Consider the following 14,932-nt stretch of genomic DNA (forward strand, 5'->3'; position numbering starts at 1 on the left):
GCAGCATTTTCGGCATCATTTGAACTTCAGGAAAAGTCGATCGACGAGAGTCTCAAGCATTTGAACGGTGTTACCGAATACCTATCATCTCTGGCTGACCCCTACAAAAACCCGGGCATTTGTTATCATCCAGGACATCGTCATTAGGACATAGACATTCACATGCATTTTGTAGTTTGATTGTTATTTTTGGCTGTATTCAGCTCTCTGTTTTACTTGTTCTTAATTAATGACTATTGCTCAGAAATGACATTGGTGTGATTTTATTATCTGTTTGTGTTATTCCCTGTGAAATTTCCTTGTTATGTTGAATAATCATTCTGTGTCTCTTTTTGATGTTGTCAAAGGGGGAGAAAAGTGTACAAAGCAGGCAGCCAAAAATGCCCACAACTAACAGTCGCTTTCTGCAGATAGCCTTAGTTTATAAAAGAAAGGGGGAGTGTGCAAAATGTGTCAATACCGCATGTTGTTTGTCACATTGATTTATAAAGGTTGTCATCATCAAAAAGGGGGAGTATGTAAAGACAAAGCGTCAGACAACATACGATCGCAAGTTTCGATGACGACAAAAGACCATCATGCACGTCTACAAACAAATGCAAAACATTACCCATCATATCCTTTCCTACGCTTACCTAAATCTATTATAATGTTTAAGAACATATGTGGACAAAGTGTGATCATGACGAAATGCATGAAAATCACAAAACACAGATTTCTGCAAATTTGGAGACTTTGAGTCGACCATAAGGGTCAGCTCATAGCTCACGGGTCAGCGCAAAACTCAGCCAAATTGGAGATTGGTCAGCACATGCGTGTTTGAGTCGACCATAAGGGTCGGTGCATAACTCACGGGTTAGCGCATAAAACCCTTGAGTCGACCAGAGGTCGGCGCATGGCATAATGATGCTATCCATGGGTCAGCGCATGAAACCTTCGGTCGACCATAGGGGTCGGCGCATTTCCCACGGCTCAGCGCACGCCGACCTATGGTCGACCGCTCGTGCGTAAACTCAGTTTTCTGAGTACTTTTCACTGTTTGAAAAGCTGTTAATTTTGGTTGGTTTGCCAGTTACTATAAATAGAAGTCAAAACACTTTTATCAACTAACATTTGTCAATTTGAATTCAAGTTTTCAAGGAAACAAGAAAGAGTGAAAAAGGTGTCCAAGATTCATCATCTTCATCCTCATCATTTCACAACACATCAACTGCACACAATTACTTTTGATGTGGTTCGTGATAGATTAAAGGTGATAAGGTTCGAAGCTGTGATTGAAGAATCCTGTTCGGGTTGAAGCTTGTGGTAGGTTCTTTCTTGAATAAAACCGTTAGGGTTTTGTCCTCCAATACCGGTTTGTGTTTGGGGGTTTTTGGACGAATTGCTTCAATCAATAGTCAGCTGAGCGAAGGTGATTGAGAAGAGGAAGTCTTCATCAGTCTAGTAGCGGATTCGGTGACATTGAAGTGAAGGATTCAGGTTCGATTCGTTTGTGTTTGAGATCAGCCGGGCCGAGGGTTTGAAGAACGGAAGATTCTTCAACAAAGGGGCTGGAATCAGAGGTCTAGCAACAACGATCGAAGGTCTTGATTCATCTTGAATTAAGGAGCAAGGATAGGAAGCATCATTCAACATATTGGGAGTTCTGTTGTTTACTTGCTTTGCAATACTTGTATAAACGGTTAAATTTCACAGGTGATATCTAATTAATCATCTCAATTCTAATTTTAGAGTTGAGGGCAGACGTACCCCGAAGCGAGGACGGCGGGGGAACTGCCTCATCAAATCTCTGTCTTCTTTAATTTTCTGCATAATCATTTTTCAGCTTAAAAATTAAGTGATTTTAGTTTAAGCAATTTTACCAAACATTGATATAAGTTGAGTAAGAGATTAAAACTGTTGTTTGAATACAAAGTACAAAAGTATATTGTAATAGGACAATTTGAATTACTTACTCAACTCCAATATCACTTGGAGTGTTTATGCACACCAAGTGTTTGTTAATTTGCATAAGCCAAAGTTGTCTTAAGTTTGCATCCAGTTTAATTTGGTATTTTGGATCATTGGAACTAGGCTTGCTAGTAAGTGAAATATATCATTGAGTGTGCAAATAGTGTAGTGATTTGTATTTCACTTTATCTCTAATCCATTAGCTTAACGTATATCCGGTTTTCCAATAACGGTTCGTTTTAGACTAAAATTTTCCTTGGCCGCTTCCGCACTTAAAACAATTTTTCAAAACCAATTTTAAATTGGTAGCGCCGACTCATGTTTTTAATTGGGATCTATTCAACCCCCCCTTCTAGATCCGTGCCATAGTCTAACAGTCATTGCATGCATTTCTGATTTGGTATGAATTTTCTAAGTTGGAAGCTCATTTTGTGCATATTTTTGAGGCTTTTTGAAGCATTTGAATGATATTTGGAGTATGGTGGATCTTTGGCCATGGTGATTGGTGTTTAGGGTTTCATATGGTTCTGTTTGGGGCTTGTGATTTGATTCATCTCATGCCATTTGTTGTTTATGCTTTGTTGTGTTGATTGGATGTACATAAGCTAACATTGTTGTTTTGTTTCAGGATTGGATACTTAGCATTAGTAATTGGGTTTGTTCTCACTTTGTGAGATGAAAATACATTGAGTACGGACCTATTGTTGTTTTGTAGGGTTTTAATCGACGTGGTGAGCTCATGAGCTCATTTGATTGCAAGGGCACTTATGCACTAAATTGTGTAACTGTTAGAGGGTTTCACTGCTTGTTTTCTGGTTTTATGACTGAAGTACTGACTGTTTAGTCTTTGTACAGGTACCTTAGTTGCTTTCTTGCTTTAGCTCTTGCTTAAACTTTGGATTATGGTTGACACACCACTCAGGTAGTTAGCTTCTTACTTCATGTAGTCTGAAGTCCTGTCACCTTTTTGGCAGGCATTTTGCTGGCAAGTCCTCCTTCAGAGGCTCTGTTTGTGTTTGTTTAAAATTGTGCTCAAAGACCTCCAAGAAGAGGCATATGTTATATCTGATAAGACCTCCAAGAGAAGAGGCAATTGACGGATAAAAGGGATTAGTAGTCAATCCCCCGTTATTCAGTGTGTCGTTCTTTATGCTCGCACTACGTGCCGATGCTTCTGAACATGTGCCCCAGATCTTTGTCCATAGTCTGTCAAGTGGAAAAGGATCCCACTTTCTGGATCCCCACGCTTTCTTTGTCATGAGCTCACCCTGGCCAGGGTTAAGAGCATTAGGTCTCATCCTTATTACCGATTTGATCAGCTTCACCCTAACGTTCAATGTTAGTGGTTAAGAGCTATAGATTACCCTTTACAATTTGGCTTGTTTGTCGAGGTTGACATGACCCCTCTTGACTAAAGCCCACCCATTGTTTGAGCCTCTTGTATGAATATAGTGTGTGATGTTTGTTTACTTGAGAGTTAAGTTCTTGTTAGAGACCTCAACTTAGGAATGTTGATTGCATGACAACTATTAGGCTTGAGTCTTAATCTCCCTATTAGTTTGTTGTTTCCCTGGTCTCTGGTTAGGAGAGTGTTTTACCCCATGGAAATTTTGATGTGTGTGCTCTTGAACTAGGAGTTTCCATTTGAGCTTAATTGGAGGATCATTACCATGTTCATCCAAGTGGAAGATACAAGATACATTGAGGATCTCTTATGAGACTTGTTTGATTGCTTATACTTTGTGCTTGCTTATTCCAAAGGATGGGAGCTACTTGGATCATCAATATGATCTCAAGAGAGGAACTCCTAGTGTGGTTTCATTTCTTATCCCTCATCTTTTTGTTTTCCTTAGGACTTAGCCCTTCTTCTTCATCTTTCCACTCTAACCCAAGCCAAAACCTTTTTTGTGCAAACATTTAACCTTTGTTTTCAACATTAGAAACCTAAGCCTTATGCTTTTGATTTTCAAACTTTCTTTTTATAACACTCATTTTGAATTGAATCTTTAAGTCAACTTTGACTACTTTTGTATATACTTCTAATTGGTAAATATAACCCATTCAAAGTTCCCTTTTGTGGTTCCAATGGCCACTTTCTTAATCAAAATTTTCCATAACCTTTAGCTATTAGGTTTGAGTTATCCTTGTGGTAGATGTAATACTCACCTATATCCTTAGTGATGGACAATGAGTCTTCCATGCTTATTATAGGGTTAACCCCTCACTAGCATGTTGAAGCTATCCTCACATGGTGGATTTGTGGTTTGGTTGAGTTTTCTCCCTTTGATAACAAAAGACCTTAAGGCTTTTGGACCAATCAATTCACCAATTTGTTTTGAGATTTTTACCCCGAACTACGAGGTTTTGATCCTAATCTTTTTATAAGATGGTACGTAGGCAATGGGTTTATCCATCCAAACACAAAATGTAAATAACTTGTACATTCTCTTCTCATCTCTTCAATCATGTTTGCACAAATAAAATTTTCACAAGACAAACTACCTTACAACAAGTACGAAAAGGGCTCCCTAGGAGTACCTAGGATGTTTTGGGTGCCTAACACCTTCCCATTGCATAACCAACCCCCTTACCCAGATCTCTGTTTCTTTTATTAGTTTTTGTTGAAACTATTAGGTTTTTGTTCGCTTTTTAACCATTCCTTTGGATAAATAGAAGTGCGGTGGCGACTCGACTTGTATGGTTTACCTTGGATTTAGTCAATATCTCCAATAGTAACGATTACCCCGCTACACAAACCAACAGTCCACTCAAAAGTTTTTTAGTGTTTTTGTTTTTTATTATGTACATTAAATGGTCAAAGACCACATAAACAAACAAAGTATATACAAATAAAATACATCACACAATATGGTCCAAATGGACAAAGTGAAAATTGCATTAACATAAACAAATAGGATGATATGTACAATGGAAAATGAAATAAAGTGCTAAATAGTAAATTGCATTAAAATAAAAAACATGAAATTAAAAGTCAATAGTTAGTAAGTTAGAGGTTAGTTTTGTTTTGCTTTTCATTACAAGACATTCTTTGGAGAACACTCAACCCACTTACCAAAAGCATGGATCCTTGAACCGAAACATCTTCCAAAGGAAGGAAAGAAGGCCAAGTTTCCACACAGTACCATGGAAGAAGGGAGACTTACAATCTCACTAACTAGAATTCTTATGCCTTTTGTGTCACAAATTTAGCACTATGTTAAGCAATCGTAATTGGACTTATGTAGAAGTCACAACTATTTGAGGTCGGGCAATAAACTTTTGGTGTTAATGCATGTTGGAGACATAATATTATGAACTATGCTCATGAACCATACCACAAACAAAAATTATGCAAAAGGTGCGGTGTAATCTCATCCATACTCATGTCAATTTTTCAATGAACTAGCATTAGGAATTTGATATGTCATAGGCCAAATGGAAATGAATGGACGAAGAAAGGTAATTATATGAAGAGGAAAAGGGATGAATGAGATCAAAAATTGGTCAAAGGAGGTCTTTTACCAAATTAATATCATTCATTCATTTTGGGAGATGGAATGTACATTCCAATAATCCCCTAAATCCAATGATATTAACTTGACAAAGTCAAATCAACCTTGACCAAGGCCCAACAAAAAACAATCAAACTCAATTAAGTCAATACAAATGGTCAATACAATTTAAATGGCATTTATTCAATTAAAAATAATAAAATAATGCATTAAAATCAAATATGTTTTGTCCAAATCCTAAAATCTCATAAAAACACCAAAGAAATGGCCATGAGATTTATCATAGGTCAAACAAGGTCAAAGGACCTTGGAGGAAAAATTTCACAATTTTTGGACATTTAAAAATATTTTTAAGCAATTAAAAACAAATGCAAAATCAATTAATTCATGAAAAATATTAATAATGATCCAAAAAATATTTTTAATTCATAATATGAAAGAGAAAAATATTTGAATTTTTTTTGTAAAAGTCCCATATTTTTTGGATCAATATTGAATTTAATATGAATTATTGAAGAAACTAATAAGAACCTCCAAAGCCTCTTTCCTTGCCTCGGAAACCCTAATACCAGTATCCAGCTCCTTACAAGTTTCCTTTAATTGATCAATCAAGTTCCCTTGAGAGCCAGGCTCTTTCCTTGCAGATGTCATGACAACAACATTGACATGGCTTCCTTCAAACAAATTGTAGTGAATGGATAGTGAAGGCTTTCTTTTGCTTGGAATATCACTTGTGTTGAGAATGCCTGGTTGTTGGCTCAAGATAATTCCACAGATGATAGATGGAAAGGAAACGGGCAGCTTTACTGCATTAGTGGAGGCATGTCTGACAATTTGATCAAACATAAACCTTCCAAAGTCAAAGTTTATCTTGGTTCCAATAGCATAAATGATTCTTCCAAGACCAATAGAGATGGTTGAGATATGATTAGTAGGCACCCATTTGGCTGAACCAATCTTGTGCAAGATGGCATATTTGACAGTTAGCTTGCCAACTGACAGATGTTTCTTACTAGGCCATTCCTTAACTTGGCCAGCAATAATATTGCTACAGACTTCATTGTCTGTAGCCTCTAAATCCACACCTCCTTCAGTTCCTCTCCCTAGGAACTTGTTGATTATGGTTGGGCAGAATCTCACACATCTACCTCTTACAAAAACCTTGCAGAATTCCTTGCTATTCTTTTCAGAAATATCCTCTGGGATATTCACAACAAACTCTTTTACTAGCCCTTCAAAACGTTGGGGCAAACCAACAACAGTTTTCATAAGTCCAACAGCCTTAATCAATTCCATGAGTTCCTTCACCTCTAGAGCCTCCTTTCCCAACTCCCTTTCAACAGCAACCCTCCTTTGAATGACAAACTTCCACTTGGCAGCACCATCTTCTAGATGGAAAGAGATGTTATCTAAGTGCACAGCTGCAACTTTGCCTGGAGACTTCTTGACAGTCTGTCTTTTAGCAGGAGAGATGTCTAGGACATCGTCTTCGACATCATCATCAGAGTCTGAACTCTCTCTAACCTTCCTCTTCTTAACCTCAACTTTACTCCAATATTTGGAGGGTTCTACACCAGCAGTCTTCTTCCTAGTTGTGCCTGTCATCATTTCAGCCACAGTCTTCCCTTTTCTGGTCTTCAACTTCCTAGCAACACTTGGTTTTAAATGATGAACCAAGGTGTCATCTTATTCCTCAGAACTTTCTTCCCCCATATCAATGACATTCTCAGCAGTTTCATGAGACACATCTGCTGGTTTCTTATTGGGCACGGTTTTACCTAGAGAGCATAATCCCTTAGCAGCCACTTCTTTCTCTGATCTAGATGAATCATCATCTTATTCAGTTTGGGTTTCCACCTTAGGTGAGGGGTCCCTTCTAGACAGAGGGGTAGAAACACCCTTGACTGCATGCCCTTCATTCAGAATCCTAGTAACTAGGTTCCTAATGGTACGATCAGTAAAGTGCATGTCATCCTTATGAGGAGATTTATCAGGAATGTTACCTTGTTTACTTCCAGCTGTGGAAGAAGGGCTAGGAACGTCGCCTGGAGTAACAGAGAGGGGAATGACCTCCAAAACATCTTCATCCAAAAACTCCATGGAGGGAGTCCTTCCTTTGTGAGTGGGTTTTGATCCTGATGATAAGGGATGTTGTGATATTTTGTTGGACTTTTGAAAAGAATCTCTTTTCCCTAGCAGAGGTTTTCTGAGAAGTTGGATGAAGATGGAAATGGTAGTGTTGAGGTAGCGTGTGGAAATCGCATAGATACTAGTTCCAATACTAAGTAATGATTTATCATTAATGTGGCTCTTTCTTTTAAGTGGGCAGACATTATTTTTAGTACCTTTTCCACTCCACTTTAATTTCTATAACTTCTCAAGAATCCAAATCCCCAATTTCCCTCTTAAATATTCAAACTGATTATTAGCCAAAGCCCTTGCAAATTTGTCAGCTAATTGCATTTCATGCTTTAGAGCTATGAATTTTTCTTTCACAAATTTTCTAATGGAGTGATGACAGAAGTCAATGTGCTTTGTCCAACTGTGCTGACTAGGATTTTTGGACATAGTTGTAGCACTCAGGTTGTCACAGTACAATGTCATGACATCGTGTGTGTCGCAACCCGAAAAATACGGATGGTGCGAAAAAACAACCGGCGAGAAAGAAATGACAGAAGAGTCGCCACCGTGCGTTATTTATCCCAAAGGAGGGAAAGGAAATGCTCGAAGTAAACCTGGAGAAAGAAAAGGAAAAGACAAGGTCTCGCCACCAAATCTTGGGTTCGGGAGTCGATTATGCGAAGGGAAGGTATTAGCACCCCTACGCATCCGTAGTACTCTACGGGATCCACTCTTGTTGTTTCTTGTCTAAAGGGTGTACGTTTATCTAATGTACTATTTACTAAAAGGGTCAAGAGAAAAATGACTCGCACGGATGTCGCATCCACTGCATACGTATCTCATCTGGAGATGAGAATCAGAGTCTTCGTAGCTCGGGTACCTATGGGTTAAAGAGGAGTGTGCTCGCTAAGACGTCGCGTCTTATGCCTACGTATCTCATCGGGAATGAGAATCAGAGCAAAACGTAGTTCAGCTAACTACGGGAACAAAGGTCTCGATTGCAACTAGGGCAAGAGAAAGGGGAGGTCTCGATCGCAACGAGGGCGAGAGAAAGGATCGCAACAAGGGCGAAAGCAAACAAGGATTAGTTGTTAGTCGTTAGTCAAACTCGGCAAGATATCGCATCTCGTGCCTACGTATCTCATCTGGACATGAGAATCAGAGTTGCCGTAGTTCGGCTACACGCACACAAACAAACACAGGCAAAGGCAAACGTGGAGCCTAACTGCCAATCACTGGACTTACATCAGCATCCGAACCAAACACACACAAAAGGGGCAAACGTGGAGCCCGACTGCCAATCACTGGACTTACATCAGCATCCGAACCAAACACACACAAAGGGCAAACGTGGAGCCCGACTGCCAATCACTGGACTTACATCAGCATCCGAACCGAAACACACACAAAAGGAAAAGAAAGGTGCCCGGAGTGGTCTCGCACGACCACCTGCCTACATACCTCGTCTGGAACAAGGATCAGGGCGATGTAGTTCCCCTACATAGGGGTTGCCATCTGAACATGGACTTACAAAGGAGGACACTAGTTGTGTCAAAGGAGAGTGGGCAATGTGTTCACGTCCTAGCAGTAGGTGTCGCAGCTCGCTGAATCGAGACTTAGGCAGTTACCTCTTTGCAATAGAACGGACTACATGCCACAAGATCGGAGACGCTCGGAAAGGTCTAGAAATGGGGAAGCTCTGCCCTAGAGTTGTCATGCAATGTGTACTTAAGTGTTAGGATTTACAAATGGGAATATCTAGCTAATGTTAGCATGCAAAGAAAATGGGGATTCTAACTATGTTATCATACAAAAAGATATGGGAATCCTACCTATGTTATCATGCAAAGGGTTCTATCTAATGGGTGCTACCTAATCGGAACAAGAATCGACGAATGGAGCAAGGAGAAGTGTTAGGGATAAGGGTAAATGGCGACGCATGAAGCAATCGACTTACAAGGTTGATGGCGATGCATAAAGCAATCGACTTACAAGGTTGATGGCGATGCATAAAGCAATCGACTTACAAAAGGGTGGATGAATACGTGCTGGTTCTGTTAGGTTTTGAAAAATGATTACTCGACGTTGGATCGAGGTTTTGATCTTGTTTTGAAATGGTTATCGGATGTTCATTTTAATTCTTGTATTAACAGATGAATAAAGAATGAAAGAAATAAATATTATACATTCATGGGAGAGGGATACATTTGTTATGAATGAGGGTTGTCATGGCAATCAAACAATATAAATACATGCCTCATACACCATACAAGTAGGCCACAGTTAATCAAACAATTAAGATATAAACAAGTATATAATCGAATCAAACGATTGAAGAATGAAATAATGAAGCATTAAACAATGTATGAGTGTAAGTGCAAGGGACATGTCTCATTGTAAGAAAGCCCAAGAGTAAGCTATGTGAGGTTGATGGCGATGCTTAAAAAGCAATCGACTTACAAGGGTGTAAAAATGGGCTCGATATTAAATCGAGAAAAGTGTGATTTTTATAGTTTGAAAAAGAAATGGTTTTTGAACTAAATTCAGATACAATAACTACGCATTATTAGCACATGAAATTATAATAAGCATAAAAAGAGATGTTAACAAAATACTAAAAGAATAAAAAAAATGCTAAAGGAAAATAAAATCAAATAAAAAGCAAAAAGTGTCACACATGAGTATCGAACCCTCTCCACCTAATATTATGCAACTAAACTCTCTCCACTAGGCCACTCAATACTATCTGCTATTGAGATACTACCATAAATATATGAACTGGGCTAACAGATTTAAAATAAATAATAAAAACAAACAAAACAAACATTTTTATGGATTTTTTATTATCTCTGTTCAAAAAACAAAATAAGCTAAGTAAATAAAAAGTAAATAATAATAATAAAAGAAAATAAAAACATATACATTTTTCTGATTTTTGTGTTAAAAATGAAATAAATTAAATAATAAAAGAATTAATTAAAAAGAAAAAAAGAAAATGGAAACAGAAGCTCGTCTCCCTTACTCTCTCTCACCTTACGAGCTCAGACCTTCCCCAACAATGGCATCCTTACGCACTCGCCCCTCTCATCCCTCTTATGACGCCGCTCATCAACGAAACCCTCTTACTTCTCAAAACCCAACGAATCAAACCCTCTCAACTTTCACAAATATTTTCAGACAACAAGCTAGGAGAAAAATAGAGAGAAAGAAAGAAAAGTCCTTACAAAATGTCGCAGTGGTGGCGGTGAAGAACGTACAGATGCTGGCCTCCAGGTAATCAATCTTGGGATATTTAGGGTCTCTTCTCAGATTTCGCCTCCCAGTTCTTTGTTGTTCTCTAGGGTTTTCTTTGGTCTCTTTTCTGCCTCTAGGTCCTTGTTGCTTACTGATTCATTCTCCTTTTATATTCTGTGAATTAGGGTTACAAATTGGGTCTTTGCTGTTCAAAAGGAGTGTTTCTGCAAAGCACTTTGGATGCTCAGACACAGAATTACCCTATCCATGTTAGATTCAAGAAAAGGTATCCTTCACACACTTTCTTCTCTGCTTTGACCTCATACCAATTTGGGATGTTTTTGGACTTTGCCCTCTGACTGTTGGTTAATGGTTTTGCACTGTAGGTTTTGCAAATTGACTGATTAATGTGTCCCTTTTTACCGTAGTAAAAAATGGTGAGCTTGGTTTGACTTGGGATAATGGATATTTTGAAGAGTGATTGTTAATGGTTTTAATACAAAGACTGGCTGCAGTAGTTACATGATAAATTGGAATTAGGAGATGAGGTTATCAGATCAAAAGTAATCTGCTGAAATGGTAATTGTTAAAGGCAAGCGTGCTTGTGCTTTGGTTTTCTTTGAATTGTTATGGCTAAAGTTAGTGGTGGAAGAATGATGAATGAAATTGTGGCAGATGGTTTTGTTGTAGGATTTGTGTTACATTTGCTAGGTTTGTGGTTGGACTGTGAGCAGGGAGGCTTCCTTGTCGCAGCTTGACGTTGCTTCAGGTTGTAGACTGACGTGGAAGGTTTGTGCATGAATTTATTGACTACATCAAGTCTGCAACAGGTTCCAAGTTATCACTGCTAAATTGTAAGCCAATGCACTGCTGTTGAATTGTCATGGAGGGTTGTTATCCATTGAACTGTGGCCTACTGTAACTGTTTGTTGCGTATTTTTTATTGCTGCAGCATCCTGATGATCATTGTGTGCTGCAGGCCCAAGTTTGGCTATTGCAACATACCCTGATCTTCACTTCTTTTGTTTGGTTGATGGTGATTAACTGCAATTCATGCCTTGCCTTGCTTCACTAGGCTTCTAATATTTTAACCCGGTACTACTTCCCACCATCTGCTCTTGCCTCGACTTGCTTTATCATGCCTTTACCTGAAAATTGATTGTGTTGGCCATGCTGTTATTCATCTTGCAGGTTTGATGGCTGCATCTGAGAGATCATTTGATTTGCATGAGACTGTACTGAAGTAACTTGAGATTGTGACTGTTGCAGGGATAAGTGGAACAAATCCTCTTAACTCAAAGTCCTCCCACAAAGCCAGACGGTTATTTGTTTCCCCTTCTTCATACCTACTCATGTTATTAAAGCAAGTCTCCTCTTCATCCCCAATAGACATAGGCCCAACTGAAAGAAGCTTGTTCAGGAAGGAAATACAATGATTCCAAAATTTTGATCTAACAGTTGATTGATTCTCATCCACATCATTGCCTGCAGCAAGATCGGGACAACATGCCAACCACTCAACAAAAACCAAAATGCCTGGTAGAAGAAAACTACAAGAAGGATCATGCAACTGCACGCATCTGTCTATAATAATACTCATCAGTTCGAAAGCTGCAGTGAATGCATTTTGAAGTAGAACAGCCCGCTGTACAATTTCTGCATAAGTTTGACCTTCAAATTCCTTCTTCGCATTATGAACTGTAAAGACGATAATGGAAATATTTCTGACAATGGCAAGACCATTCTCAAGAGCATCCTGGCCAAAATTAAGTTCTTCATCTTGACCTGAAGACAGAAGCTCGCGCAGGCCATTGCTAATAAGAGAGAGAACTTCAGCGAGGGTCTCAAGACTTGTACGAGTGAACAGGGTTCCAATTAGACGTACAAAGCGAGTACAGAACAATTTGTAAGTCTCCTGTAAGTTGGATGCTCCTTCCTTTCCAGGATATGCTTCAACACCATTACCCCTAGTCACAAGTTTTGCTTCTATCTTCCCTCTTCCTTTGCCATCTAACTGTCCAGAAGATTCCTTGACTGCAACAGCTTTAGCATCACCAGAAAGCTGAGAGTAACTTGGTCGATTCTTCTCAAATGCAACTATTAAATTTCCTCTAGCAGTTGTAAATGGACTATCCACAGCCAGACTCCGAAAATAAGGATAAATAAACTGCCAGCTCATCACCAGAATATGAAGCCAACAAAACAAGCTGATGGTGGGGATTTCCACTTGAAGGCCAGATAGATGCAGCCAGTTGCTTCTGAAAAGGAATGTCTTCAACTGCTGCCTTATTTTAGTTATCCGCTCAAGTCGTACAGAACCTTTCCCTCCCTGAGGTGATTTTGAGCTTGCAGACAAAATAGCAGCATCAAGATCCACAAGTGCTCTAGGTTTGGAAACCTTCAAAATAGGTTTAACTGGCTTTTCATTACTCATAACATCATCACTCTCTGCAGGACCAAGTTTTGAAACACTATGAGATCTAAACCTCAACTGCCCAATCTGCCCAGTAAGAACTCCGAGAACATATGATCCTGGTTTCTGGGGTGGTAGATCCAAGGCAATAGTATTCCGACCAGGGTGTAACACAACAGTTGTAGAACTCTTCAATGCCTTTACACCTTCGTCAGGATCCCTGTCACATAACTCTAATGGAGGTCCAGGATTTACAGAAAATATAATTAAGGATGACACATCAAGAGTTGCAGGTTCTTTCATTTCCCTAGTAGTGCCATCTACCGATGAAGTTATCATGCAGTTTTCCTTTGGGTGATAACTTACACTTGTTACCACTGAGGCATGAGCCCTGAATTTTGACACAACAGATGCATCTACAAGATCCCAGAAATAGACGAAGCCATCCACAGAGCCACCAGTTACATGAGCATCCGTATTAGTAAGGCAGCAATCCAATTTGTATGACTGAATAGTGTGACCCCTATATTCTTGTAACAGTTCACCTGTGGTTCTGTCCAAAAGACGCACAGTAGAGTCTAGGCAACCGGCTAGGATGCAGTTGCCATCATTTGACTTTGATATACAGTTGACAGATTGCCCAAAGCTATCAGATATTTCTCTGCCAATACGAATATCAAATGTCCGAACAGTTCCATCAACACTTCTTCCAATAATTTCAGTTTTTTGTTAAACAGACAGACATCACACTGTCTGCAAATGTGTCAATAACCTGTATTGGCTCAGTGCTGTGGGATCTGCAGTCCCAAGCGCGCAATGATTGATCATAGCCTGCTGAGACTACAACAGATGAATACTCGTTGAATTTTACACCATTTACCTCACCATCATGGCCACGAAACTTTCTTATCACACGTCCAGTAGCAACATCCCAATAGAAAACCTGCCTATCTCCACCGCAGGAACATAACTTGGAGTCGTCCGACGTAACGTGGACGTCGCGAACTTCACGGCCATGCGGTTTATAGGTTTTGATATGGATGCCACTAATAGATTTTTCTTGTGGAAATTGCAGCTGGTGTGTAATCACAGGTGAAGCAAAAGCAGGTCGGGTGAAGTAAGACTTTGCCTCCATAATGCAGATGCCTCATTGTTGCTGTTGATGATGATGACATGATGAGCTTGATGATTCCATTACAGTTCAGGATAATTATATGGAGTTTCAAAGTCTGGATTGTTCCTCATATTCCATTATCTCACTGAACTATTGGCATGATGATTAATGTGGTATGTTGTCCCAAACTTCAACCGGGCCAATGTTCCGGCAACAGGTAAGATACTTCATGGTTTTATGTATTGAACAGCTGAGTTTGTCATGTGTGTTGGCTTCAATGTGCGCTTCAAGGTATCTCAGGTCATGTTTATGTGATTGCAGGACATGTTTGGCCAGATGGAGTTAGGGTTGGAAGTGCAGCAACACATATGACACGGTGGACATGAAATTGAACATGAGTCAAATTACTTAAAAATGAAGAAACCAAGCAAAAGTATATCAAATCAAAACCTTTGGATGAAGCATCAAGGCCAAATGGGTTAGATTAGGTTTTTGATGGTCAAGAAATGGGGAGGTTGACTTTGGTCAAAGTTGACCAAAAAGTCAACTGTTGACCAAAGTCAACAATTGGTCAAAAATGCATTTTTT

At 39.2% G+C, this 14,932-nt stretch overlaps 1 pseudogene; it reads right to left on the reverse strand.

Moving 5' to 3' along the window:
• Positions 1-11,997: 11,997 nt before the first annotated feature.
• On the reverse strand, positions 11,998-14,365 carry LOC127096193 (nonsense-mediated mRNA decay factor SMG7-like; annotated as a pseudogene).
• Positions 14,366-14,932: the final 567 nt, after the last annotated feature.

This window comes from Lathyrus oleraceus, chromosome 6, assembly GCF_024323335.1.
Source record: "Lathyrus oleraceus cultivar Zhongwan6 chromosome 6, CAAS_Psat_ZW6_1.0, whole genome shotgun sequence".
NCBI lineage: Eukaryota > Viridiplantae > Streptophyta > Magnoliopsida > Fabales > Fabaceae > Lathyrus > Lathyrus oleraceus.